Source organism: Penaeus japonicus, unplaced genomic scaffold, assembly GCF_977035675.1.
Source record: "Penaeus japonicus unplaced genomic scaffold, GWHDUDI00000001_assembly GWHDUDI00000001, whole genome shotgun sequence".
Taxonomy (NCBI): domain Eukaryota; kingdom Metazoa; phylum Arthropoda; class Malacostraca; order Decapoda; family Penaeidae; genus Penaeus; species Penaeus japonicus.
The window spans coordinates 57,621,171-57,626,001 of record NW_028234403.1 but is presented as its reverse complement, the minus strand read 5'-3'; the positions used below and the strand labels follow the sequence as shown (position 1 = coordinate 57,626,001).

The 4,831-nt window shown below is 32.2% G+C and overlaps 1 pseudogene; it reads right to left on the bottom strand.

The window, feature by feature from the left end:
• Positions 1-436: 436 nt before the first annotated feature.
• LOC147472586 (death-associated inhibitor of apoptosis 1-like) overlaps positions 437-4,831 on the bottom strand; it is an 8,606-nt pseudogene continuing 4,211 nt past the window's right edge.

The following is a 4,831-nucleotide window of genomic DNA, read 5'->3' as shown; positions in this document are numbered from 1 at the left end:
ATTTATCATAGAGATGTAGGATTTTTAGTGTTTTCTGATTTATATGGTAAGGTTGCATTCAAAGTATCGTTACTTGTAGCTGAAAGATTAGACTCTATTTTAGATAAAAGTGACCGAATATATGCATATTTTGTTTCACTTATGATAGGACTTATGATTGATGGTGGTTCGGGTTTCATAATTCTAGGACTCTTTGTCAACAATTGATTCATGTCATCAGTATATTCATCTAATCTTAAATAGGGCCAACCAGTACCGGTAACATGTCTCCTCATAGTCTCTTTAGCGATATTTATGGAATAGCCTATACTTACTACACATTTGACAATATCCAACTCCATCAAGAGTTCGCTACTATTCAATTCCGTCAAGGACTCCTCCTATAATATTCATCTATATCCAAGTCTTTTTTATTTCATTTTTATTTCAATATATTTTATATTTTCTTTAAGTAAAGATATGGACAGTCTGAATACCACTTGGCGTGTTCATTCCAAGGTATATCCCCTTTCTCCCAATTATAAAGACCAACACAACAGTGGAAACAATGAACCTGTCACCCACACCATCATAATAGAATCCTGCTTCGGCGAGATCTTGTGGTTTCTGAACTAGACAATCAGGCCACTTCTCAAAGCTTGCTAGTCTTTTTTCTATTGTCGAAAAATCCCTCTCCGAACAAGGATAATAGGGGATATAAAAATTATTTTCAGCTTTCATCGACTTATATTTGTAATTAGGATTGTCTTTTCTTGTTGAATATATTTCAAAGATATTTGAGAAAATTTGGGGAACATTTTCTGTTTTATGCCCATTTATAAAGGGGCAATTGGGAGATACGTGTTTATGTTTTTCTCTTATCAAATCATGTTCTTCTCTTATTATATCACTCTTTTCGAATTCACCGATTACTCCTCTACAGAAGGCGCATTCAACATGGTCCTTTATCCTTGTATAATAAAATCCATTAGCAGCTAAGTTTGAAGGAGATAACCAATCAAGTGGCCAATCAATAAAAGTTTGTAGTCGAAATTCTTCCCTTTTTAAAACAGTATAACATTTCCCATTAGGATATGTCGAATAACTAAATGTCTTAAGTATTTCTTTTTGGATTTCTGAAGATTCTCAAAGCCATGTAATGATTGTGCAACCGAACACCCGGGACTTCTCTTCTTGTGAATCTTTATAATATCATCTGATCCTATGATATTTTTCATGTTTTCACAAAGAAAACACTTGACATCGTTGTCGGTATGAATGAATCCAGCTTTAGCCGTTAACCGAGTGTTAATGGGAAGTCGTCGCTTCATAAAATTAGGATTGAATGTACCCCATCGGTCTTCTTCATGTAAATACTCCATTGTCGGATTCATTATGTTTGTAGACTCTTCTCAGCTAATACTAATAATGAACATATATATATATATATATATATTGTATTTCAATAAATAGATGCAAGCTTAGTTTATATGTTTGTTATGAAATGATTATATATATATAATTATATGTCCCTAACTCTACATAATTTTTTTGTTAAATTATTAGTTTAGTAATATACCCTCATCGTCAAGATACATTTTATTATCTCATTATATATATATATATACATGTAATGTCAGATGCATATATACAAAGGTCCAGTGTCTTTGGTAAATAAATAATCAAATATACATAATATATTAATATGAATAACATTACTAAGAGCAAGATACATCACATTTAACCACATATTCAATTCTCTTTTTATAGATGGGACATATTTGCAAGCACGCAACACATTCTCCACAAGCAATCATATGATTGCACGGAAGAAACATTATATCTCTTTCTTCAGTGAAACATATTTTACACATGCTTTTTTTTTCATATGCCTGTTTATGTGTCTTTATCATAGGATTCTTTTCTTTTCCTAAATCATTAGATTCCATTACATCATGAACAGATGAGGGCTCATTCTCGACTTTGGATGAAACTGTTTATTTTTCTTTAAAAAAAAACATAGGGGCAATTTGGGTACCACCAAGACAGTAGAAACAACGAACATGGTCACTCAAATCTAAATAATAAAATCATGCTTCGGCAAAATCTTGTATTTCTGAACGATACGCTCAGGCCACTGGTCAGTTTTTAATATATATATATATGTATTATTCTAACTGTTCATCGAGTTAAAAGATAATTAGTATATGGTTTGGTGAACTCTGAAAAGAAATATCTAATAGAGGCAGAATTTGCTTTCAATTTATCAACATCTTTGTAATTCATTAAATTCGTTTCATTCAAATTGAATAATAAAGAATTTTTAATAAAATCATGAATAATTAATTTTGTCTTGATTACCGCAAGGTATGATTTTCTAAATAGAAATATGTAAACGAGTAACGTTATATAAACACAATTGTTGCAATTTCATTTAACTTTGATGTAAAAATGCAAAATAGAATAGATAAAGACTCGATTAACAACATTACACCAGCCATTAACACTGTCCATTTAGCTGTATTGCTTGAATCTTGTAATGAATTTAATCTGGTAAAATGGTGTTTATCTTCTTTACTCTCCAGATTATAAGCCGTTACACGTGACGCGTTATAGCTTACCATATCAGTATATTTTGAACCAGTATGTAATAACTTTATAATATTTTCTTTACCTCCTTCTAAAAAAGTCGTGACAGGATCATATGTTCTTCGTTATAAATTTTGTCCTAAACTGTTCATAGTCTTTGTACCGAGATAGTCGAAATAGGCTTCTGTAAAAACGTATCAGTCCTTGATCCGACGAGTGGTTTTTCATCAAAATATGTATTTAAAAATGATTCGTAATCATCTTCCTGGTTACCATTAGATGTATTGTGATCATTTTCATCCGCGTTGTTCATCTCTGAATTGATTGCAATCTCAATCAAGTCTTTAGGTGTCACCGGAGCTATTTCCCCAGTGGTTAAATCCGTTGTAGATTTGAAGGCGGTCACATAATTTTTTAACGTGAGATGCTAGGATTTCCGGTGTCATAACATTTTCGTACCACGCCATGTCAATGCCAGATCTAATACCATACCTAAAATACTTCCTACTATAAAAAGAATGCCAATCCCATCCAATATTCCTGCTACCAACGCTACAAGTTCTGTAAATATCTCTAATGCGGTAACGAGTGCTCCTCGTACTAAGAAATCTACTGCAAGTCGTTGAGCGGTAGATAGTACCATCCTGGAGAAAACCGTCACCAAAGCATCTTCCGCCATAAGTGCTCCTCTCGATGCAGAGTCTCTAGTACAACTGATAGTTTCTCAATAATACTCGGCAAAAATTTGCCATACACGATAAACTCTGTGTATGATATTGTCTACAATGAGCACAACACAAAAATTCTTACCGTAGCAAACATCTTTATTATACCGTGCCCAATCAGGAGATATCATATCATGAAAATCGTGCCATAAATGAAAAGCAATATTGGTTAGGGTTTGTTTAATTGGTGATATAACGGATAAAGACCTAATAATGATGGAATGTGAGGAGACGTATTACTAGAACGGTTATCGACTTGACCATTTGTATAATATATGGTGGTCTTGCTTTTTTTATTTATTTTTTTTCGTCAATATTGGCCGATTTTTTCACCCGGATGTAAATTTTATAACGGTCATCAATAAATTTTTAAATCATCAGCATTTTTGAAAATAGGATGGGTCTTGTTAGTATTACCGTTAGTATCATGGTGATGATTTGGAGTATATTTGTAAATATTGTATTTTTATCTTAGAATATAAAGTTATAATTTGGAAGTGCCGCGGTCAATTGTTACATCTTTCCTTCCTACACATCTGTAAAATCTTGAAAGTATCAATCGTCTTGCCTCAAAATCGCTAATCTTGGTACTTTACATGTTACTACTCTGCAAAATCCATTAACCCCTCTATGATATTTTCTGCTTTTTCTTCAATATTTTCCATATTTGATATTTACTATTCCTACCATTATTATTATTGTAATTTTCTTTTTGTTTTATAAAATTTACTACATCTTTACTTTAGTGATACATTTATAGATAATGATGTAATTAAAGGGGGCCCCCGTATCGTTTTTTTCGCCTTGGTTTCATAGATATGTGGTATCCTTTTTATGGGATTGGTAATTTGTCATCTATAGTTGTTTTTTTTTAGTGGTGGATAATGTATCATGTTCGAGGGGAGTTTGTTAAAGGATGTTAGGAATTCGCTATCGGTCATTATCTGAAAGGATTGATGACGCCAGTATATCAACGACCCCCCCCAGCAGCTAACGCCTGTTATGTTTTTCGTCCAAATGAATTATCGTATAACTTATATGGTCCATTGATGATGATGATGGATGAATGATGATTATTAGTTCTGTAATCTTTCAACCATTGGTGTGTTGTTTTTTTAAGATAATTGAGTTATTTCCTCATACCTAATCTAGTTTTTAGCGATTTTTTTTTTATCATGTTTACAATTTTGTTAGGAAAAAAAATACGTTAATTAGTAACTGTGCCAAATGCCATATTTGTAATACTTTTCATCCACGAGCTACGTGTAACATTTTTTTTTTTCTTTAATATTATATGAACCATCTCTTTTAAAATATTGACAGTAAGCATTAGTAATTTCCAAGTTATTAATGAACCAGGCCAGTTGTCGACAACATCAAAGGGAGTACAAACGTGTTGATGTCATTATACCCATTTATGACATCACCAGACTGATACTCTAGATTGAAGTGGAAGGGTTCCCCAAAGCAAAAGATTCTGATAATTATATAATTACAAAATACCATTATCTCCCTTTATCATTAGAATTTTCCACTAC